This window comes from Delphinapterus leucas, chromosome 1, assembly GCF_059928025.1.
Source record: "Delphinapterus leucas isolate spDelLeu-1000000601 "Yukka" chromosome 1, BTC_Dleu_Yukka2, whole genome shotgun sequence".
Lineage (NCBI taxonomy): Eukaryota > Metazoa > Chordata > Mammalia > Artiodactyla > Monodontidae > Delphinapterus > Delphinapterus leucas.
The window spans coordinates 157,407,577-157,432,886 of record NC_143129.1 but is presented as its reverse complement, the minus strand read 5'-3'; positions in this window follow the sequence as shown (position 1 = coordinate 157,432,886).

Here is a 25,310-nt window from a genome sequence, read left to right as displayed (position 1 = left end):
TTTTGCAACTGAATTAATAATTCAACCATAATTTACTGAGCACTTACTAAGTGTCAGTCACCATGTTAAGTGTGGTTATTAGTGTGGGTTACATTAGGCTGCAGGAAGGCTTAAAGAGAAAAGAGGTTTTATCGTCTTTCAGAATATTCTGAGGGTAAGCAGTTCAAAGATGATGTGGCAGTTTCAGGGTGTCAGGGACCCTGTATCTTTCTATCTGGTAACTCTGCCATTCCAAGGAAGTTACCCTTTTCCACATGGTCCAGTAGGGCACACCACCGTGTCCACATTCCAGCCAGCAGGACCAGGATGGGGAGGGGAGGGCATGCCCCTTCCCAGGAAAGGTGTGCCTGGAAGTTGCTCACACCACCCCATTCTTATGCATCGGTCAGAACTTTGTCACTTGGTCACCCCTAGCTGCCAGGGAGATGGGACATGTCATTACTTTGGGACGCCATGAGCCTAGCCAAAACTTCTAGCTAATGTAGAAGAAGGGAGGACAGCAACCGGGGGACCTCTGCTGCAGGATGTCAAGATAAGTAAGTCAAGGCCACGGTCATTGAAGAGCCCGCTGTCAGTGAGAGAGAAACACATGTCAAGAAATGATGGCAACACACTGTGAGCAGCTCTGTGATTGAGTGATGGGATTACTGGGGACAGGATGGCCAGCACTGCCTGGCAGGATGTTAGCAGCTCCTTCTTCCATGAGGATTTTGCCCCGTTTGCTCCACATGGCACGGTGTCCCCCTGTGCCAAGGTCTGATTGATCTGAGCAAGGGTGAGTCAGCACTCCTGACTCAAGCCGGGAGCACCCAGTACCTTCTGGGCGCGTGAATGGAGTGGAGACACCGGATCTGGAGTCACGGCAGCCTGTCCCCTGAGGGCAGCAGACTTCCACTGCATCCTGGACCCACCCTTCCTATTGATCGTTTATTCAACTCCTTGTCCTTTCCCATCTGTGAGGTGCCTCCATAGCCTCCCAAGAAATCCACCAAACCCCATTCCACCTTTTTTTGGGGGGGGGCGCTTAAGGTAGCTACTTGACACCAAAATAAGCTGAACTGATTCAAGGTCAGGATGAGTTTTGCCGAGATTCAATTGAATTCAGGTGGATTCCAGGTGGATTTTCCCCCAGGTGCCATGAGACTCCAGGAGGGTCTTAGGGAGGACAAAGGGGATGGTTTTCCAGTCAGGGGGTCAGCAGTGTAAAAATCTGGAAGCCATTTATGTCTGTTAGTGGTTTATTGATTATGCAACAAAATGACCACTGAGCAGAGAAAATATTTAAGTCACTAGAGGGACCAGGGAGCTGGTAGCTGATGGTGGAACTTGAGGTGAAGAGGCTGGAGGTCCGCCATCCAAGGCAGATCTGGTTTCCGCTTTGCTGTGTGATCATTGGCACCCCAGGAAATCTCCCTGGACCAGTTTCTTCCGTCCTAAGAGAAAATCAAGACTATTTAAATAATCCACAGCCATATCTATGAAAACTCTGCACCACTATGACCTGGTTTAACCCTCGTGGCATAATCCTCAGTCTCTTGTTCCCTGACCCTCCCTCTGCAGTCAGTCTATCAGCAGCTCCCAAGAGCCCAGCCTCCACAGGTATCCGAGTCCATGCACTTCTGCACGCCAGCTTGGCCGCGCGCTTGTCTGAGCCCCTGGACCGCCCCCTGCTTCGCCTCCTGACTGGCCTGCTTACTGTTATTTTTGTTCCCTTCCAATCTGTTCTCTGCAAACCAGCCAACATGATCTTTTAAAAAAATCAAATCAAGTGAAAGAAGCCAGTCTGAAAAGGCTACATACAGTATGATTTCAACTACATGACATTCCAGAGAAGGCAAAACTCAGTAAAGAGATCAGTGGTTGCTGGGCTTTTGCAGGGGGGGAGGGATGAATAGGTAGAGCACAGGGGACTTTTTGTGCCGTGCAACTATTCTGTGTGACACTGTGACAGTGAATACACGTCATTCATTACACATTTGCCAAAACCCCTGTGCAATACAAAGAGTCAACCCGAATGTAAAGGATGGGCTTCAGTTAAAAATAATGTATCAACATTGGCTCATTAATTGTAACAAATGTATCACACTAATGCAATATGCTAATAATACGGGAAAGTGTGTGTGTGTGTGTGTGCACACCCATGTGAGTTAGGGGGTGAGAGGATATATGGGAATTATCTATACTTTCAACTCAGTTTTTCTGTAAACCTGAAACTCTTAAAAATAAAGTCAATTAATGAAAAAAAAATCAGATCATGTCATTTCCCTGTTCAAAACCCTCTAACTGCTTCCATTACACCTTGAAAAAAAATAATAAATGACAAAAGATAATAAAACTCCTTTCTCTGGATCATGAAACTTTCAGGATGTGGCCCCTGTGTCACTGTTCCCCTTCACTGACTGTCCTGGGCTTCTCTCTGTGCCCCAAACCCACCCAGTTTGTTCCCGTCTTGGGGCCTTTTCATGTGCTGTTCCCTCTGTCTGAATGCTTTTCTCCCTAGTTTTCAGATGACTGGTTCCCTCATATCATTCAGGGCTCAGCTAAAATGCCTAACACTGACCACCCATCAAAAGCAGCCACCCAGTCACTGTTTGCCATATAATCCTATTTTAACTCTGCATGAATCACTGGCTGATACTTTTCTTGCTTGTGCATTTGTTTCCCTAATTAGTACCTGGATCCCCACTAGAATATAGTTGCCATGGAAACAGGGGTCTTCTCTGCCTTTTTCACTGCTGTATCCCCAGCTCCTAGAACAGTGCCTGACATGTCACAGGTGCTCAGTAGATTCTAATTGAATAAATGAGTGAGTGAGTGAATGAATGAATGAATTCACTGAAACTCACTCAGGCCTAGGCCTGAGCTGGCTCCTGGATCCTGTAGAAGACATCGTTCACGATCCCTGGGATCTCACAGTGTAATACACAGTGGTTTATACTGAGCCTCCTGAATGAAACAGTGGAGGGTTAACAGCATGGGCCACGGAGCCAGGTGGCCTGGTTTCAAATCCTGGCTCTGGTCCATAACAGCTGCAGTCTGTAAAACACTCAGAAAAGTTCCTAGATCCTATTATATGCTCAGTAAATGCTAGGCTTTATCATTTTCATGCAGGCCATGTAAAGACACACAAAACAGCACTCCCCTGCCACCAGAGTTCAAAGGATGTAGGAAATCACTTGATTTATTTATTCATTTGTTTCAGGATCATTCATCGCAGGTCTTTGGAAGTGGGCATGAGAAGAGGTGGGGTGTTTTGGGGAACCTTCATCCTCCCAACAACTCTGGGATAAGTACTAGGGCTATTTCATAGATGAGAGAGCTGAGCTTCCGGGTGGTGAGCTGATCTGTGCCGTGTAGCACAGTCGGTAAGTGGCAGGACCAAGAATCACACCCAGGTCTGATGAGTCATTTGGTACCGTCACCCCACTTCCCCTCTCGCCATTCCCGCTCGGGAAGCATGGGATCTAGCCCGGAGCCGTGGGCTTCCACAGCTGGCAGCAGACCAGAGTGGGCAGGAGGTGGGCTGTTGTTTAGATAGATCTGATTCAAATCTCAACCTGGGCGAGACCTGGGGCAAAGGTCCATATTGGAAAAGTGGGGACTACAGTAGTTTCTGCCTCACGTACCAGAGACGGCGGCTTTCAGGACAGTAGATACTCACGGGCTGAACGCTTGTGGAGTTGTTGTGAGGGCTGTGAGGTGAGGCTCATCTCACAGATACGTGATAATTCCCCAGATTCCATAACAAAGACTAGATCTGGGATTCTGCACCGCAGGGCAGTATGGATAGGAGTTCTGAAGAGGGCCTCAGAGCTGGGAGAAACAGGGGCAATTGTCCTGTTGACACATGAGGGAACAGAGGCCCAGAGTGGGGCCTGACCTGGCCTGGTCACCCAGCAGATTGGTGGCAGACAGCTGCAGGGTGTCCATGCCGGGAGAAGGCCACGCTGCTCAGAAGGTCTCAGCACGCATGCGCACCGCATCCCGTCCCAGCTCGGGCCCACCCCTTTGCTCCCTGGCTGAACTGGATTCGAGAACCGTTCTGCCCTTTGCTAGGTGTGGGCTGCTGGTTCAACCACATCTCTGAGCCTCAGATTCCTCAACTTTAAAGTAGGGAAAATAGCTCGGAGCTTCGCAGAGTTGTAAAGATTAAGTGCACGTGTGTACATGAAGCGCCAATACAGTGGCTGGAACATGGCAAGTGGACCATAAATGTTAGTTCCCTTCCTTCCTCACATCCATTCCCTACACTGGCATCGGAGGCAGCCTCCTAACCCTCACCCTGTTTAAGAATCATTGACTCTTCCAATGGCCTCTAAGACAAGGACAAAATTCCTTAGCTTGGCATCTGGGACACCCCACGCTGTTCTACCTGCCAGCTTTTCTGCCACTTCTTTATAAGTGATGTGTTGTCAAGTTAATAAACGGGTCTATAACCATTTTCGGAAATGTTGCACACATATCCCAGTCTTGCCGATTCAGTGAACTTTAACGTATTAAGGGTTCTGAGAAAGCCTGCAGGAAAGAAGTCTATTTAACTTTGTTCAAACCAGAATTTTCCAAATAAGTTTGACGGTGGAACCCTATAAATATCCCACAGAACATGCTTCTGTTTCCTGAACACCCTTTGCAAGTTTCCTGCCTGCAAGCTCTGCGTAGGTTGGTCTGGCTTCCCACAAAGCCCTTCCTCTCAGCACATGTTCACTCATCCCTGGGGGCCCAGATCAGAGAGCTCCCCTCGGTCTGGTCAAGTGAGCCTGTCCTCTGGGCTCCCTCAGCTCTGTGTACGGCCCCTAGGCTCACTCTTCCACCCAGCCCCGTGGTGCCTCTGCAGGCTGCCAGCTCCCACCCTCCCCTCCCCGGCATCTGCCTCCCTGCTGCCCCTGCCCACGAGCCTGTATAAGTCCTATCTGTGCTCTGTTCTTGCAGGACAATCCAAAAGCACCTCCTCTAAGAACCTTTCTATGTACCCCTATCAAGAAAGATCTCTTTTTCTCAGGCTTTTAGAGTTAGGACAAAAGCTTGGTGAAGGAAGGATCCATATTTTTTACTTCTCCAGTGTTTTACACTTAGTATAGGTACTCAGTGAATGCATGTTTATTCATACATCGACCAATATTTATGGAACACCTATTATGTGTTCTATGCTGAGTGCTGGGGATACGATGGGAAACCAGACAGACGTGGAAGGCAGAAAGGGCAGTAGGAAAAAGCAAGGACCCTGGAACAGTCAGTTCAGCTCAGGTTCAAATCCTGATTCCACCATTTACTAGCTGTGCATCCCTGGGCAAGTGACTTGACCTCTCTGTGTCTCAGTTGCCTCATTCCTAAGACAGGGAAAGATACAGTATCTATCTTAAAGGGGCAAATATGAGGATTAAATGAGATGATAAATGTAGAGTGCTTAGAACAGCACCCAGCACGTGGTAAGTGTTGCACACATGTAGGCCATCATTATTATAATAAATGCTTTTTGTGCCTCATAGGGCTAGATGTCTAATAGGGAAGACAGACATTGAGTAACTAATTATACAGATAACTACTTACCTGTTTTGAGAAGTCTCAAGAAGGAAAAGAACAGTGCACAAGAGAAGCATAAAATGGATGGCTTGGGTTTGTCTAGAGGGTCAAGGAAGCCTTCTCAGAGGAGGTGACATTTAAGCTAAGACCGAGGATGAGCAGGAGTTACCAGACGAGTTGAAGGCCGTTCCATGCAGAGGGGATAGCACGTGCAGAGACAGAGTCAGGACCGGAGTTGGCATTTTGGAGGGATGCAGAGAAGGCCAGAGGGATGGAAGCGCAGAGAACAGGGGGGCAGCGGTAGAAGGTGAGTTCGCAGAGGCAGGTGGCAGGCCGCGCAGAGCCTTGGGGTGTCATCCCAGGAGATCAGGAGATCTGGGGAGCCTTCAAAGGTCTAGAGCAGGGCAGTGATCATATGCAAGTGTTAACAGACCATTGCAGAGACTGGCAGAGGACCCAGCAGGAGACTGGTCCAGGTGCTTAGTTTAGGGTGCTGGCTGTGGGGAAAGAGAGAGGTTAGAGAATGGTGAGGAGATCAAAGAAATGACAGGAGGTGATGGAAGGAAAGAGGTGGTGAGGATGTTTCTAGATTCACGGTCTGAGCAACTGAGAAACTGCAGGGCGATCTGTTCCCATGCAGGGACCAGCTGAGTTCAGTTTGGGCACACTGTGCCTGAGACTGCAACGTGATTAGCGGTTTAAGGGGCATGAAAATAACACTTTAAGCCAGATCGTACTATATTAAGAATACAAAAGTAGGCGAAGGAATTAATAGGTTGAACAGAGACTTTGGGTTGAGAGAGAACGTGGGTATTATATCAAAAAAGGGAGGGTCTGTTCCTTTTTTTATGAAAAAGAGTTTACAAATAGAGATGGTATTAGTAGAGAGGCGATGTGGGTGGGCAGTTTGGTGGGGTTGAGGCCATAGCAGGCTCACAGCAGACCCTGGCTTTCACCAGCCCTGGAAGTGGGCGGAGCAGCTTGACAGGAATCACAGCGCAGCCTTGCTCTGGTGCCGATTAGGAGACTCACTCAGTCAGTCACTCAACAAACATTTATTTACCTACTTATCCATCTATCTATCTATCCATGTTCTAGGGCTCGGGGACATAACTGATCTAAACATTCCTTAGCTTCTCCTGGAGGAGACAGACAACAAACACGTCAGTACTAGTTTAACATCAGATCAACTGCTAGAAAGGAGAAAGAAGACAGAAGATTGGAAAGAGATGGGAAAGCTCCATGAGTCCAGTGGTCAAGGCATCTCTGAAGGAGAGGCCTTTGAGTTTCAATAAAACAATTGCAAAATTACAGATTTCTGATTTGGAAATACAGATAAGGGTACCTTCAAATTTTGTCATCTTTAAATGTATATTATTAAATAATTGGCACGACTGTTTAAAACTTAATAGAGTTTGAAATAAAAGCCATAAAAGTGAACAATGAAACCAATACAAAATCAATGGAAGAGAATGGTAACAAAAAAAATTTCAGGTCATTCCAAAAGTAGTAACTCATTAAGACGAAGAGATAAATTTGAAAAGCAGGTTATGAAGAGGCTCCTGGAATCTTTGATAATCCTTTGATAAGATTGGATCACATGGACACACTGGGAAAAAATACGTACTTTTTTTTGCACTTGACACAAATCACTGAACTACGAGAACATAAAACGCGTAACGAGCTGCTACAAACGGACAGTGACGACAAACTGGATGATGAGTTTCATCAATTGAGAGGGTTTATAATTAGGATTAGTCATTCCACAAGAAAACCTAAAATGTCCTGAGAGAAATCTGCCAAAGGTTTTCCCCAGTTTGATAATAATCCTAAAAATTTATACAACATGACCACTAGCAAGTGGTAAAACTGGAAGAAACTTTTCTAAATTATCAATAAAAAGTTGTTTTCCATGCTGGAAAATAAACCATGCTAGAGGGAAGACTGAATCATCTCTCTCTTCTGTCTATGGAGACACAAAATCACAAAATTATTGTCCTGTGTGAAGAGGCAACCAAAGAAAATGCAGCCCCCAAATGACGGAGTTTATAAAGCTATGTCAGACAGAAAATTCATAAAAATGTTATGTACTTTTCCAGATTTTGTGACTTTTGTGCTGTCAGCTGCTAAAATTTAAGAATCTGTTGCAATTTATTCTCTTATTATGAACAAACCTTCACTTTTATAACTGCATTTGTTAGCTATTGCTACAATTCTGCTGTGTAACATCCCAGCCCAAAATTCAGTGGCTTACAACCACAATTCTGCATAGATGCAGATCAGTTGGGGCCCTGCAGCTGGGAGTCGGGTGATCTGGGCTGGGCTCAGGGGGTTGGCTCTGCTCCATGGATCACATCTTTTTCCTGGGACCTGGCTGTTAACCAGGGAATGTCCTTCTCATGGTGATGGAAAGGTCCAAGGAGGCAAGTTCCAGCTTCAGCAATGGCATGCTGTCACTGCCATCCCACTTCACTGGCCATGCAAGTCATGTGGCCAAAGAGTCAAGAACCGTGGAAATATACTCTGCTGCTTTAGGAGCCAGAATTGCAAAGTCATCCAGCAAAGAAATAGACATAAGGAAGGGTGAAGAATTGGGCCCAATAATGCAATCTCCTGTCAGACCTACTTGTACATTTGTAATTTTGTAATCTTTTTCTTAAAGAGCTCCTCCCCCCAAATTGTATAAACCTCAGGCTTCCACAGAACCTAGATCAATCCCTGGCAGCTGTGTTCTTTTGTTGGTGCCCAGGGCAGCTGCAGGGTGGCTGCTCTAACAATGAACATTCTGCAAATAAGAGCTTTATTAGTCCTTTGAAATACTTGTTCAAAGTTGCACAAATACTTGTGCAAAGTTCAAAGTCCTCTAACACTCTTTCAAGCAATTTCTTTCATCAACGACAGAAAAGGAAGTGCTGTTAGATTCTTCAAATAAAATTTCAATTACTGTAAGCGCAAAAATGATTGCAAAAAAGTGGTGATGGTCATTTGTAGAGGTAATTATTTGAAATTTTTGGTCAGAAATTTTGTGTAGCCATAAAATCTTATCTAAAAATCTATGTTCATAGGATTCAGCTCAAATCTCTAAGTAAAAACTTTGAAAATATTTTATTTAGAAGTGTTTACAAATTCAAGCATGCCAGATCTTAGTTCCCTGACCAGGGATCGAACCCATGCCCCCTGCATTGGGAGTGCAGAGTCTTAACCACTGGACAACCAGGGAAGTCCCCTGGATGCACATTTTATAGTGAGTCCTGATTCCTGGTGGGCAAGTCCCTTCTTCCTGCCCTTCTCAGAAGTGTCCTGTAGCGCAACAGGGCACCCTGACCTGGGGCTGGAGGGAGTGGGACAATCTCTTACATAAAAATGAGACATCTGTGGTAAAGTAGAAAGGGTGAGGGATTCAGAACCAAATTCAGATTGAATCCTAGCTCTGCTTTTCCTAAATGAGCGGCTTCAGGTATGTCAATTTCCCTTTTGAATCTTGGGTGTCGGTGTATAAACCTGGGGTGATGACCAGCAAAGATGTCCTGAGGATCAGACGAAATCTTGTGAGAAGAGATCCTGCCACAGCGCCTGTCTGTTGACCCTGAGTGTGAGATGGAGCCCAGAGAAGTTAAATGACACACTCAAGGTCACAGGGCTAGATGGACCCTGTGCTACCTTCTCCACTGCCAGAATTCAAAGATAATTTCTAGATAAGTTAGTCTTCTCAGTTCCTTTCTCCTGTTTTCTTCCTCTCCCTTCAAAAAAAAAAAAAAGAAAAATTTCCGAAAACTCACAGCACACCATAGTTCCCAATGACCCTGTCTGCTTTGGCTTTTTCTTATCTGATGGGAACAGAGTGAACTGGATAAGGGTCTGTCTAACAATGGTGGAGAGGAAGCCAGGTTTATTTAAAATCGAACTTTTTTTGGCCCCATTACCACTGGCCTTGGCTGAGCTATGGCTTGGGGCATCTGAAAGCAACCAGATCTGCATGTGGCTTCCAGGAGAGTCCCTGGGCTGACAGTGAAGAGCCCCTGGAACTTGAGAATCGTAGAAATCCTAGTGGCCTGGAGGGTTAATTGCTAAAATCATCCTTGAAGCAGAGCCCATGTGTGTGTTATTCCCTCTGTCCCCCCTAATCCTGCCATGGTCCCTGGCATGGAGCAGGTGCTCAGAAATATTTGTTGAATGAATACATAAACGCTGTCAGAGAGGTGAAGAGTCACCTTGAGGAGACAATTTGACCTACACTGCCAGGGGGAAGGTGGGTAACTCACCAGAAGATCTGGTAAAGTCTTACAGAAAGGTTAGGAAAAGAGAAAAGGAAATTTGGTATATGATAAGGGTGGCATTTCACATATGTGAATGGAAAATACACGTTAGGACAATTGATGGGCCACCTGGAAAAAAATCTAGCTGTGTCCGTAACTCATTGCATACACTAAAATAAACTCCCCACGGAGTAACTATGTATAGATAACAAACAAAACCATAAAAATTCTAGAAGAAAATATTAGAGAATGTTTTCCTAATCATGGAGTAGGAAAAAAATCTTTCTAAAACATGACACAAATCCCAGAAATTATCAAGGAAAAATGGATAGATCTGACTACATAAATATTTTTAAACTTCTATAGGGAAAAAAATACACAAAGCAAGTGACAAACAGTACTCTGAAGAATATATCGATTTCCTTTCCATATGATAGATGAAGGCTAAGAACCTGATATGCAAAGAGCTCTTACAAATCAACTTTTAAAAAACGTATAAAGAAAGAAAAGTAAAACAGAAAAAGATGAATAAGAAAAATAGGTGAATAACATGGGAAAATACATTTTACAGAAGCTGACATTCAAACAGCCAATGAACACACGAAGAGATGCTTGACGACACAGAAAAACCAATCCAAGTGAAAACAATGTGATAATATTTTTCATCTATCGGGTAGGCAAAAACTTAAAGGAACCCAGTGTTGGGGAGGAGTCTCCCCAGGCTCTCTCACATTTGGTCCGTTATTTTTGGAGAGGAATTCATCAATTCCTATCAAGACTTTATATTTATGGGTCCTTTGATCCAGTCAATTCCGCCTTTAAGAATTTATTTCATAGAAACGCTGGCAAGATTGAGCAAAGATAAATATACAGGAAGTTCTTTGCAGTATTGTTGGTAATAACAAAAGACTGGAAATACATGGGTATCAGCAGAGGATTGAGGAATTCATGGTATGTTCATACTACACAGCTGATAAAGAATGAGAGAGAGCTATCTATATATGCCAACGTGGGAAGATGCCCACAACTTAGTGCTCTATTTTGAAAAAAAGAGAGAGTTGAATAATATATATATTGTCTCTCTATATAATACTACTATACAGACAATTTATATATATTTAAATGTCATTATATTTTTATTTATGTTTTTAAAATGATCTCTCACTCTCTCCATATATATTTGTATATAAACACACATACGTGTATATATATATATATGATTAGATGTGATTAGATGTATCTGGAAATTTACACACCAAAGGCAAAGGTTGAAATTCACATTTATTTCTCTATCACTTAACATTTTTTCTCTGAGCACATGCCACTTTTGTAGCAATGTTAAAAATCATTTTTATGATTTTTGGTTACTGAATTGGTTACTGAAAGTCCGTCTCTGAGGACAGACCCCCAGCCTGCTAACAAACAGGGTTTTTTTTTGCTGGATCACGTTTCCCTCTCCTGGCTATCAGAGATTTCTCGCAAAGTATCCTGGCTTCCCTTTGCAGGTGGAGTTTGCAAGGATTGCCCTCTTTCCTGAGGGAGCCAGAGAGGCCACTTGTGTTTGCACAGTACTCACTGGGGCGTAAGATATACAGCCAAGCGCAGTCCAGGTGAACCCTTAGCAATTAAGCTCCCTTGTTCAGTTGCCCTTTCACAACGTGGTCATAGAAACTTTCCCTTCCCGCCCCAGATTTTGAGCTCCCCCAGGGCAGACACTAGATCCAACTTCTGTCTGTATTCCCAGGAGCCAGCACAGAAAATGTTTCCTGACCTTATTTATTAACACAAACATAGACCAAGAGAACTCACCCACTAGGCAGATGGTGAAGCCTGGCTGTAAAACTGACCTGAGGAAGGGAGAAAAGGGATGAGCAGTGGGCCATCTATGGCAGGAGGGCAGGAGGGAGGAAGGCAGATACAGCAAGTCAGTTTACCAAATGGTCCCTTTCGAGAAAGGGAGAAGGCAGCACCTCCTATACACCTCAGTTAGGGCTAATGGGGCATGGAGCTTGCCCATCTCAGGAACAGAAGGCGGAGAGGTGGGGGGACGGAGTGGGAGGTGGGACAGGCTATACTATATTCTATCCTACAAAGCCAGTGGGTGAGGATAGAGTTGGTGTTGCTGCTGCTGACAACTGCAGGGAAATGGCTTTTGTGATGGAGATAAATTAATAAAAGCATGTAGCAGCCACTCACTACAGCCCACAGGAAATTGGAAGGCTGGCTCGTAGGACTTATTTGTGTTTGTATCCCTGGTGCGAGGGCCTGGCACAGAGCAGGGAGTCAGTAGATGCTTGAGAAGGAAGGAAGCTAGGGAGGGTAGCCGAGAAAGGGGAAGGGAGCAGATGGGGAGAGATAATGACCCAAGGACCAGCAAGCTCTTTTTTAGTTTCAGGCTATCAGGGAATGCTTTGAGGGGGTCCTGGAAAGCTGCCTCCACCTCACTGCCCCTCCTTGGGCTTTCATATTCTTATCTACGTAGTGGGAGTTGGAAGAGAGAGAATGTTGGACTAGTTCAGTGATTCTGACCTGGAGTCCCAGAACCCTAGGGAACTCTCAAGATAGAAATAGGTACCATGAGCTATTTTAGTACTTCTAAATGCGTAACAGGGACTGTGCATTTGCTCAGGATAAGGGTATATGTGCTGACAGGCCAGGTATCTTTCTTTGGGGCTGGAACTCCATCACTCCCAAGAAACAGGGAGGCTATTTGATAGAGCCCACTCTGCAGGAGGGCTGACCCAAGGTAGAGCATATCCAGTTGGGCCTTTGGCCAAGTGACCAGCCTCTCTTGTGCTAGTTTCCTCTTCAGTGATAACAGTACCACCACTCAGAGGGGTAGGGTCGCGATTAAATGAGCGAGCACACATAAAGCGCTCGCCAGGCCTCGGCAAACGGTTGTTGCTATTATTATTAATTCAGGGTAGTGAATATGAACATCTCATGCTAACCAGAAACTCTGACTGGAGCTACAGTTTAATAAGTAGCAGGAAATGGATGAATTATTAACTATTTAGAGCAGCTTTTGGTAAAACAATACCTTTCAAAACATGAGACCCCTTGAAGAAAAGTCAGGAGTGTCCACGGGGGGGACAAAGATTGAGCCCCTCTGGGTGAGTCCCCTTCCAGCTGGGGTCTACTAAAAGACTAAGCTCTCCCTCTTATGGGGCTTGGCACAATTGTTCTCTCTGCTTGGAATGCCTTTCTCTTCCCTCCCCTGCCTTGCTGCCGACTCCTATGACACCTCCTCCAGGAAGCCTCCCATGGCTCTTGCTCATCTGAGTGGGGGCCTTTCGGCATCACACTGGACTCACTCCTTCGAGGGCACCACTACACTGTGCAGTACTTCCTTTTTTTTTTTCGAATTTTAGAATTTCATGCATTCTTCCATACAGCAAGCTCTCATTAGCTACCCACTCCACACACATCAGTGTATACATGTCAGTCTCAATCTCCCAGTTCATCCCCCCCCCACCCCCCACCTCCGCCACTTTCCCCCTTGGCGTCCATACATTTGTATGGAAAGTATTTGCAGTACTATCTTAGACCAATGATTCTCAACGTTGATTCTGCATCAGAATCAAACTAAGGGCTGGTGAAAACAGAGATTGCTGGGCCAGAGTGTCTGATTCAGTACGTCTGGAGTGGGCCCTGAGAACCTGCATTTCTTACATGTTCACAGCAGTTGCTGTTGTTGCTGGCCCCAGGAGTCCCACTTGGAGCACCTCTGGTTTAGAGCGTGCGCTCTAAGACATGAAGTTTATTCCCCATTGCACCGCCTGCAGCACCTCAGTCTCAAGTCATTATCGCATGGAAAGAGAAATCAAATAACAAGATGCAATACAAAAGACTTCCCAAGGCTTTGCGTGCTGACAACCAGACAGCAACGGTGACCCAGCTGGAAGTGTGACGGGTCTCTGAGGGCTGGAAGCGCGGTGACCACAAACGTGGCAGGGAAGACTAGAGGCCCTTGTCCTAGGTCATGGCGCCCTCTGGTGCCAACAGCTCAGCTCTGCACCTGGAGCTGTGAGTGGACGGTTGGCAGAAGGGACCTGTTTTCCCCTCTGGACTTTGTTCATGTCACCACCAGAGGAAATGTGCTAAAACCCAGCTCTGACCCTCCACCAGGTTAAACCCCACCCATGGCTCTCCACTGCCCTCTGGACAAAGCTAAACACTCAAAGTCATTGCCCGCCTTCTCCTTAGTAAACTGCCCCTCTCTGGGGAGCCCTCTGTTTTATACACACATACAGGCCATGATTTTATGCCTTCTCATGTGCTATTCCACCCAATAGGGCTGCAAACTACCTTCTCTCCCTGAGAAACGTACTCTTTCTTTAATGTCAAATATGGCCTCTTCCTGGATTCCTTCCTGGATTTTCCCAGGCAGAAGTGATTGCCTGTATCACCCTGTGCATAGACCAATACAGAGACCTCGCAGTGCACGTAAGTACAAGTTTGTGGAGTCTGGATCCTCCTTGAGACCATGAGCGATTTTGGGGCTCCTGACTCGGCTTTGGTGTTGATGTGGAAAACTCAGCCTCTGTGCACTGGTGCCGAATTGAATCTCGGAAACAGAGTTTTTTGGTGAAGTAGAAAAGAAAAGCTTTATTGCTTTGCCAGGCAAAGGGGAACACAGCAGGCTCGTGATGTGAAAAACTGTGTGGCCCAACATAGGAGGATTTGGTGAGGAATTTTATAGCAATGGTTCAAGGGCAGGGTTGCTGATAAGGATCAGGGTGTGTGCAGGGCCTGCACTCCTTTAATGTGGCCTCAGGTGGTCTCCTGATGAGCTTCTTGAGGTTATCAAACTGTGACCTTCCCTGGAATGAAGAATGCTAACATCTTCCATTTGTTAGGGGTTTTAGTTCTGTAAAAGAGCTCAAAGATATTGTTATGTGTATCCCTTGAGGTGGAACCAGGACCCTGACCCAAAGCTGCACTATTGTTTCTTGACTGTTCCTCCTTTGTCTCTGCATCCCCTCCTTTCCCTGACTAGCAACTGTTCGAAAGTCTTCCATGCCCAGGAACCCCACAGGGTCCTGCTCGGTTTCAGTGCCTCATTAAATGCTAATGGGATCTAAAGAGCTGTTTTCTTACCTCAAAAATAAAATATATTATATCTCGTTAAAGCAGCGATAAATGAAATTTAAAGAAAATTAAGCAGGGATAGAAATTAATGGAGGGGGGCTTCCCTGGTGGCACAGTGGTTAAGAATCCACCTGACAATGCAGGGGCCACGGGTTTGAGCCCTGGTCTGGGAAGATCCCACATGCCGCGGAGCAACTAAGCCCGTGGGCCACAACTGCTGAGCCTGTGCTCTAGAGCCCGTGAGCCACAACTACTGAGCCTGTGTGCCGCAACTACTGAAGCCCGTGTGCCTAGAGCCCGTGCTCTGCAACAAGAGAAGCCACCACAGTGAGAAGCCTGCGCACCGCAACGAAGAGTAGCCCCCGCTCACCACAACTAGAGAAAGCCCGAGCACAGCAACAAAGGCCCAACACAGCCAAAAATAAATAAATACATTTATTTTTTAAAAAAAGAAAAAGAAAAAAAGAAATTAATGGAGGGGGACTCTTTTACGCAGTGTGGTTAAGGAAATTCTCACGGATGAGGTGATACTTGAGCAAAGACCTGAGCAAAGTGAAGCTCTGGACTGCACATGTTTCTGAGAGATACGCTTCCCTGATGGTGTACAAAGGCCCTGTGGTCGGAGCAGGTTTAGCATATACTAGGAACAGTGAGAAGGCCAGTGTTTTAAGTCAAGGAATCCAGAAGCAGATGCTAAGATGAGAATTTGTGTGCAGGTGATTTATTAAGTGCTCCCTTAGGGATGGGGGTGGGGAGTAACCAGGAAGGGCACGGGGGAAGCAGGGCTAGAAAAGGAAGCCAAGAAAAGATTGAATTCAGGCAGAATCCTGCAGAGGGTGGGCTCAGCCTGATCCCAAAGGGAGCTCTGGCTCATGAGTTACGTCTTAGAGTTTGTCCCAATCGAAGGCAACTGAGACTTTCATATTCCTATCAACCCCTGATTTAGGGTCACTCCAAGGAGATGTAAATGCTCAGACACTTTATGTGGGCAAAGTGGGCTTCAGCAGACTAAAGGCTGCCCTGCCACCCAAAAGAGCTATGGGTACTGGGTATTGGAAACAAAAGCATATCAAAGCTGGGGGCCACACACACAGTAGGAAAAGGGGATCTGAAGAGCTCTTGATGGAGCAATAACATTGTCTGTCATAATCAATAAGGTTGAAGAACAGAAGTCAAGGGGAAGAGTTATGAGATGAAATCTGAGAGTCAGTTGAGGCCAGATTAGGGAAACCAATATCTGATTTTGCCCAAGGAGGCAACGTACCAAGCTAAAAAACTACATTTCCCATCTGCATCTAGGGTGGCCAGTTCTAGACACTGAGAAGTAAGTAGAGGTGTGCTGAAGGCTTCTGAGAAAGCATTGATTTCCTGATGGAGGTGCCACTTCCTCCTTGCTGCACCATTCTTCCTGCCTGGAATGTGAACCTGAGGCTGGAGCTAAAGCAGCCACCTTGTGATCATGAGGACACACAGAGGCAAATGTGAGAATAAAAGCTTCATGCTAAGGATGGAGGAGCAGAAAGACAACACCTCTGCCTATACCTAACTGCAAACTGCAGGAAAAGACTTGCTCTTCGGTAAGTGTCTGTCATTGCAAAGCAAGAAACAAAGTCCTTTTATAAGCTCTGTTACAACACTTTCAGGCAGAGCACAGGAAACCGGTTGCAAGTTAATAGCCTGCACTTAATAGCCCAAGTCAAACATCTCACCCATTTGCAGAATCACTCAATTCACCAGCCTACATGAAAATCAGCAGCACTAAGTTTGGGGCTGAAGAAGCAAATAGACAAGTTGCCATTTCCAAACAATCTTATGGATGCATTGAAAACATCTCAGACATAGAACCAAAGCTAATCTAGAAGCTCCAAAAATTTTGCATTTCAGAGTGACGAATCTACAGGCATCAGTAACCACAGTCAGTTAGAAGCAGCAGCAGAATTCTCAGAACCCAGTGAGGAGGAAGTAGTCAGAGGTAAATGAGCACCTTGAATGGACAACACCAGGTGAGTATGTGGTCTCCTGGGGTGGCTGCAACAACACAATGTCAAGTTTTTACTTCACAAGTTCATTCCCCAAATCCTGAGATTTCAGGAGCACATTCTTTCATTCATAGAAAGTTAACGTCTGTAAAGATTTCCTGAATTCCACAATCAATGATATCATCAAAATGGTGAATTAAAACCCAAGGCTCTCAGCCATGTATATTTTCAGCCTTATGGGAAGAAATAGGACAATAAAAGTACTTTCTGCTGATTCATACAGAAATGGGTTGGCTCTCCAAAGAGAGTTTTATCAAGATTTTATGAGCTTAAAAAAATAATAAAAAGGAAATGTAAAAATTGTGAACCAGTCTCACTTTACAATTTTTTTTTTGAAGGATAGTAATTGGCTTCAAAATATGACTTACTTAATTGACTTTTTTTTTTTTTTTTTTTTTTTTTTTTTGCGGTACACGGGACTCTCACTGTTGTGGCCTCTCCCGTTGCGGAGCACAGGCTCTGGACGCGCAGGCTCAGCGGCCATGGCTCACAGGCCCAGCCGCTTTGCGGTATGTGGGATCTTCCTGGACCAGGGCACGAACCCGTGTCCCCTGCATCGGCAGGCAGACTCTCAACCACTGTGCCACCAGGGAAGCCCTTAATTGACATTTTTGAGTCGAAATGAACTTGATCAAAAATTATAAGAATCCTAGGAAAGTATCTTTGTGTAGTCATGAGTTAACGCAGCAGGCATGGGTGGCCCAATATTGCACATTGCCAAGGTCTTTGGGACTAGCCCTTGACCAGCTAGCTCCTGGAAGATGACCCTTTCACTGTCATAAACCATAACCATGAATATACCACCTTTTCTGAGTTCTGTGAGTCCTTCTAGCAAATCATTGAGCCTGAGGGTGGTCTCGGGTCCTTCCACACAATATTGATATGTGCTAACAACATTTATGGAATCAAAGAAAAATTTTACTTTTGGAGAAATGAAATGACTGGGGAACTAAGTTGGAGTTATTGTTTGAATCCTAAAGAAAAATGATTCAGACTAATAGAGCATTGTCCGTGTAAGTTGGAAGAAATTTTCATCATAATTTTAAAGTACTTAACTTGAACAAAGTACTATTGTATTCTAAAGACCTTTATATTATTAAGAGAAATTTCAACATTACATTTTTCAGTGAAAGAAAAAGCCGAACCACTAGATTTAGAGAACGATTGCATCATTAAAGTAAAATTCAAAGGATCCTAATTCTATTAAGAACAAGAAAGGAGTTTCTGACAAGTGGGGGGAAAAATGGTAGATCTCACTGCCATTCTGCTTGTGAACATTTCTTGTCAATGGTGATATTCATGAACTCGAAGAGACCATAACTGCAAGAACATAATCGGGAATTTTGTGGCCATTTCAAATACAGAATCTATTATAAAATGTTCATGGAAGCAAGCTGATTTCTTACCAAAAATTTGAAAAGATGTTATTTGGAAGTTTTCTCCTAATTCAGTGGTTACTATTTTCCTAAATACTTTGTATTTTATTTCTTTTCATAATTATGTACTATCCAGAAAATGTAATTAGTATTTTCACCCCGTCCTATATGCACATTCCCAAATCTTGAGTACACCCTGATGTGTCATATAAATACTGTCATTTTCTACATGTTCCACAATGTGAAAGGCATTGGGAAGCACTGAGTTAAAAGAGTTTGTTATTAAGAAATTCAAAATAATGGTGGCTTAAAAATATAGAATTGTATTTGCCCCCAGGTAACAATCCACATGTAAGCCATCCCGGGGATGGTGTGGTGGTTCCTTAGCTCTTCACCTGCACACATTCTCTCCAGCAAGAAGGTGAAAGAAGCTATCCTCTGTCTAGTTTCACATGTTTCTTTGTTGGGTTCAACATAGATTGTTAGTTCTTCCCTTACCCGCCCTGCTTTCGGGCCAGGGAGCATCTCTCATCAGATTCAGTAGTCTTGGAGTCAGACAAACATCTCTGCTGATTACAAGCTGGGGATTTGGGCAGGTGTTAATGCTTCCTAAGCCCCAGTCTCCTCATCTGTAAAATAGAGTGAAGAAGAGCATCAACCCTAAAGGGCTGCCTTGAGAAGTAAATGAGGGATGCAGGTAAAGCAGTCAGGACTGCGTCTGGCATCTAGCATGTGCTGATGGAGCTCTGGGCTTCTCTGCATCCTTGGTACCCAGCATGGAGCCCGGAACAGGTGGGCTTGCATCAGCATTGGTTGAGGTGAGCTGAATTGAATTAGACTCGGGGGAAGGACGTTAATTCTCCAGTGCATCAGGCCTGCCCTGTGTGTGTAGCTGGCTCTGGCAGCCACAGAAAGTCCTAGGTGAAGATTTTCAGGAACAAAGAGCTGGAAGGCAGGGTAATGTGCCCTGGAGGGCTAAGGATGTGGGCAGGGTGACGACAGCATCTGCTACACCGGATGATGCCATTTTTATGTTTTTCGAGAGAACGTAGGTCTGCGTAGACTGTAAATCTTGTCTGGGAGGGGGAGGGGGAGGGGAGGGGTATTACCAGAAGTGAGCAGTGCCTGCAGAAGACAGTGACTATCCCTAGGCCTTAGGTGGAAGCCAGGCTGTGGTGGACTTCTGTTTTCCCCCCAAATCTATTCTCCACTTTTTCCGTAGTCGTAAGAGTTTACCTGGGCAGATGGTCACCCTGCTAGGGATAACATTTCCCAGCCTCCCCTACGGCTGAGACGTGGTCCTCTGATTCTGTTCTGACCAGTGGGATGTGACAGAAAAGGTGTGGGCAACTTCTCCATTATTTGCTTAAAAGGAAATCGTTTTCCCTTCACTTCCTTTCTTTCCCCACTGCTGCAGGAATATGAATACAGACACGGCAGGAACCCGGCCTTGACCACGCAGACGAGGATGACACCCTTGGGAAGGCAGAGTAAAAAGATGGAAGGAACCTGGGTCCCTGGATGACCAGCCTGTCAGCCAGGGCCACTCACCCGAATGCTGTTATGTAAGTGAGAGAGAAATATTTGTCTTAGCTAAGCTATTAGGGTGTCTGTCACGGAGGCTTAGCTTCCTGTCGGCCGGGGCAAGGTGGCCTTTGATTAAGGCAAGAGAGCACACCCTGGGCCTGTGGGAGTGGAGTGAGCATTCAGAACCCTTCACACACTGGCTGTGGAGGAGGCCTCTAAAGAACGCAGGTGTTCACACTGGAGAAGTGAGTTATGCCGGAGAGGGAGGCTGTGAGGCAAAATGCAGACCTGAGGCCAGCGCTTTCTGGAGAAGGTAAGAAAGGCAGGCTGGGCTCGCTGGAGAAGAAAGAGGACCTTCACGAATGAAAGCAGCATTTCCCTTCTGCCTGGAGGAAAGGCCTAGGAGGGCTGTGGGGAGGATTCACTGCAGCTCTGCCCCCCCACCCCGTGCCCCCCTCCCACTCCGCCAAGCAGTGACAAGACTTAGCTTGGACTCTGAGTGGCTATGGGTACGGGAGCTGCCAACCAGAATGGGAAGCCAGGGTCTGACAGGGGATGAAAGGCAAAGAGCAGAGCCATGACTTGGAGGCATTCAAAATTGAAAGTGACAGTTCCAAGTGGAAAAGTAGAGGGTGTTTTAGTTGGGATATGCATTCAGTGGAAGGAGAGCCCCAAAGCTACAGGAGCATCAGCCTAGATGGAATTTCCTTCTCTCAGCCCATATTCCAGGCACGAGCAAGCCGGGCCTGCTGTGGTACCCCTGGAGCCGGCGTCCAGCCTCCTTCCAAATTCTTGTCCCCTGCACTCGAGGTGTTCCAACTTTTACTCTCAACTTGGTTGAAGTGGAACCATATTTCCTGGAAGCCCTTTCCCTATAGAGTTCCGTGTGAGAGAGGGTCCAACGGAGGGACTGCTATGAGGATTGGGGGGTGGAAGCACAGCGGCACCATTATTTTCTGAAGGGGGGACATGGTGACAGATGCAGACATGCTCGGTGGGGTCCAACTTGTCCTCTTAGCCACACTCAGTTCCTCTCCCCAAATGCCCACAGTGGCCCTGGGCACACCAACAGAGGCTTGGGCCCACTGACGTGTAGCTACCTGAGGCCCCAGCTCCCCACAGGCCTCTGCACAAGCCCCCCTTCCCAGCGGCCGGACATGCCCTGCTTCTCTGTTTCCCAGTAAGCTCCACGTTGTCCACTTTTGATCATTTTCTAGGAGGATTTGTTACTGACTTCTCTGATCCCCCTTCTCCCCACTCTGGACCTTCACTTCCTCATCTCCCCCTACCGTTGTGCAAGGTCTCATTCCTGTAATAATCCCTCCTGCCCTCAGTGTAAACCAACTTGGTTCTCAGTTTCCCCACTGCTGGCTGGGGTTTTGTCTCTGTTAAGTTTGCTCAGTTTTCATTCATTCATCTAATTTCTTGCTTCCAAAATGTTTACTCCTGGGAGCTTCCCTGGTGGCGTAGTGGTTGGGAGTCCGCCTGCCGATGCAGGGGACACGGGTTCGTGACCCAGTCCGGGAGGATCCCACATGCTGTGGAACAGCTGGGCCCATGAGCCATGGCCGCTGAGCCTGCGCGTCCGGAGCCTGTGTTCCGCAACGGGAGAGGCCACGACAGTGAGAAGCCCACGTACCGCAAAAACAAACAAACAAACAAAATGTTTACTCCTGTCATCTCTCCTGTTCTCCCCGCCTTTACATGGATTTATGTATTTTAAAAAATCATTTCTTGGTACTCCCCGGTGGCACAGCGGTTAAGAATCCACCTGTCAATGCAGAGAACACGGGTTCGAGCCCTGGTCCGGGAAGATCCCACATGCCGCAGAGCAGCTAAGCCCGTGCGCCACAACTACTGAGCCTGCGCTCTAGAGCCCGCAAGCCACAACTACTGAAGCCCGTGCACCTAGAGCCCATGCTCTGCAACAAGAGAAGCCACTGCAATGGGAAGCCCGCGCACCGCAACGAAGAGCAGCCCCCACTTGCCGCAACTAGAGAGAAGCCGGTGCGCAGCAACGAAGACACAATGCAGCCAAAAATAAATCAATAAATTAAAACAAAAAGAACCCCCCCCCCACAATCTGTAGGTGCTATGCTTGGGGAAATCCAGGCAACAACAGAAACATGGGGGAGAAAGATGAACCCCAACTCAAGGGAAGGAGGCTGTCCAGATGAGTTACTTCGGGGACGTGAAGGCCAGGCTGAAATGTGACTTTAGTAAGACAAAGGGGATATTCCATCGGCGGTCTGTGTGAAGATCCAGATGTGAGAAAGAGAACAAATGGCATGTTCAGGGTACTGGAAAAGTCCAGTGTGGCTGGAGCATAGGGTGGGTCATGTGGCTAGAGGGGTAAACTGAGGCCAGTTTTTGCACAGCCTCATACATCAAAGTGCAGTTTTGACTTTATCCTGAAGGCAATGGAGTATCACTGAAGAGAAAAAGTTCCTACCCTTATTTTTCCTTAGCTTCATTTTTCTCTCATATTTTACACACACACACACAAATGGCCTTGAATCCGTTCATGAACAAAGTGAGGGTATAACCATCTAATTCGCCAAATAACATCATTAAAGAAAGCTTAGCGCTCAAGGGAGGAAAATCCAACATAACACATTCATGCTAAAACAATATATAGCCAGTAAGAAAGGATACAAACATGTGCACAGAGTGTCTCTTGAAAGATAAACAAGAAACTGGTATTAGTGGTTGTCTCGAGGAGGAAAACTAGGTGGCTGGGCGTAGGTATGGGGGGGAAGGCTTTCACTGTGTAGTCCTTTTTACCTTTTGAATTTTGTACTGTTTACACAGTTATTAAAAACTAAGTAAAATGTAATTTTAGAATAAATAGCTCCAATCTGGTAAAAAAAAAACAACCCAAAAAACAAAAAACAACAAATTTAAGTCAATAGTTGTAGGCTCTCTCCTGCCCCATTTCTCCAGCAGATAATCTACCAGAATGCCAGGCTAGGATATTAATGTGAAAGTGAAAAAAGTAACTCAAAGTAGCCTTGGCTAGAAAACAATAAGCAAGATCTGGTGAGGGGTAGAATGAGGGGTGCAAAATGGAAAGAGGATTCAAAGTGAAACTTTACATGTGCTCTTGGGAGGGCATTTATGCTTTTCAGTCTTGGCTTCATCGTATGAAATACAGCAATAATGGTGGCATGTATATCACAGGGCAGTAGTGGGAATTAAATATGTTGGATCCTGGTTATTAAAAGGCCAACAAGACTGTACCTGATAAAGGAACTGAGACACAGAAAGGTCAGGTAACCTCAGGGAGATTACAATCTGGTGTGGAGGAGACAGACAAGTAAGTAGTAGGCAATGTGAGCACCCTGTGAGAAGTGTCTCAAGGTAAGCGAGAGCACTACGGGAGGGACCTGCAGGAGGCGTGCTGCCTTAGGTTGGGCTCCCTAGGAACCAAGTCTGAGATGGGGTTCCCGGGTAATAATTGAGGAATGCTCTCAAGTGCACCCTGTAAGGGAATGAGGGAGGCAGGATAGGGCAGGAAGAAGCTGGACAAGAGGTGTGTTTAGCTTAGGGGTTTGCAAACTGGTCTTCAGACCAAATCTGTATTTCTGTAAAGAGTTGTACTGGAACACAGTCACACTTACTTTGTTTACGTATCACTTATGGTGGCTTTTGGGCTATGAAGATGGAGTTGAGGAGTTGTGACCGAGACGGTATAGCTCACGAAGTCTAAAATATTGACTATCTCTGGCCCTTTACAGAAAGGTTGCAATCCCTGGTTTAGCTGAGTCTAGCCTCAGCCTGATCCCAGGGGGAGCTCTGGAGCACGAACAGCATCAAAGAATCGTCGCAGCTGAAGACAAGGTGAGTGGACTTTTGTACATTTGGCAGACTTTGGGACCTCGTGCTTAGAAGGGCCCCAAAACTGGAGATAAGTAGAGAGGTCTAGGCTGGAAATACAAATTTGTGAGTTGTCAGGATACAGATGGTATTTAAAGCCTAGTATTTAAAGTCTGGTATTTAAAGCCTGAATGAGATCATCCAGAGAATGATTATAGGTGGAGAAGGGATCTTCTGAGCCTTGAGGCATACCGATGTTTAGAGGTCAGGAGGCGGAAAGGATCTAGGAAAGTAGATGCAGAAGGAGAGGCCTATGAAATAGGAGAAAAACTGAGAAAGTGGTTTCCTAGAAACCAAGTAAAGAACACATTTTAAGGAAGGAGTGACCAAGCTGTGACAAATACTGTTAGCGAAGTAGTAAGTTTGGGGCAGGATGTGGGGACAGGATGGTTGCACCCAGAAGTCCACAGGGAGTCTGTGAGCTCAAGGTGGGTGAGAGGAGCTGCCCAAATATGCAAATACACACACACACACTCACATCATGCATACGCAGCCACACTGGTGTCTTTATCTGGGGCTTGTGAGTCTAGGCTGGTATAGAGACGAGGTGGGGGAAGGTAGAAGTTAATTTTTGACAAGAGCAGTTTCAGTGGAATTACCTGAGCAACAGCCTGACAGAATGAGTTCAAGAGAGAGGGAAGAAATTGGAGACAGCAAGCATAAATAACATTTTCTAGGAGTTGTGTTGAAAAGGGGCACAGAGAAATGGAGGGATAGCCAGAGAATTACGTACAGTCAAGGGAGGGGTTTTGTTTTAAGATGGGAGAAACTGCATCATGTTAGTGGAAGTGATCTAGGAGAGAGGGAAAATCGATGATGCAGGAGGGGAGAACTACTAGCGGGACATTCTTGAATTGATGAGAGGATATGGCACTTGAAGCAAAGAGAAGAGGCTCATGGACAGTTTGTCCACAGCACAGAAGACAAGGCAGAGCTTGTATGCACAGACAAAAGTAGGTTGATGGATAGGGTGGTGGGAGCTCAAGGAAGTTCTCTTGATGGCTTCTATTTTCTCAATGAAATAGGAAGCGAGACCATCTGCTGAGAGTAGAGGTTTACAGAAGGAGAGGAAAGGGTAAAGTGGTCACCCAGTAGAGTGGCTAAGTGAGGGGCTAATTTTATATCTTCTACAGCTCCTTCGTTACTTCGACAAGTATGTTCTCAGTGTTTATCATGTCCCAGGCACTTTGATAAACACCAAATGTTTCTTGAAAGAAGTGTGGCTGTAAAACACCCGAAGCATGTTTTAGGTCTGGAGCTGAGTGCAGCTTGCAGAGCAGGAGAAGTGGTGATTCAGACAGAAGAAGCCAGAAGCCTCTCTTTGGGGCCATTGCAGAAATCTCCTAACTGGTTTCTTGGAATCCATTTGGTTGAGTCATTTTCCTGAAACACAAGTCTGATCATGTCACACCTTTCCTTTACATCCCTCAATGATGGTATACAAGAACTTGTGACAAACTGCTTCTAAGGAAGAAAACAGAACACTGGCATGCAGAGACTTACTTTTTAAGTATACACTTGTATAGTGTTTGGAGAAAAAAACATATATTCACTATTCAAAGCAAAACCAAGCCGCCTCCTCAAAAAACTTTCTATGGCTTTCCACTGCCCTTAGGGGGAAAGAA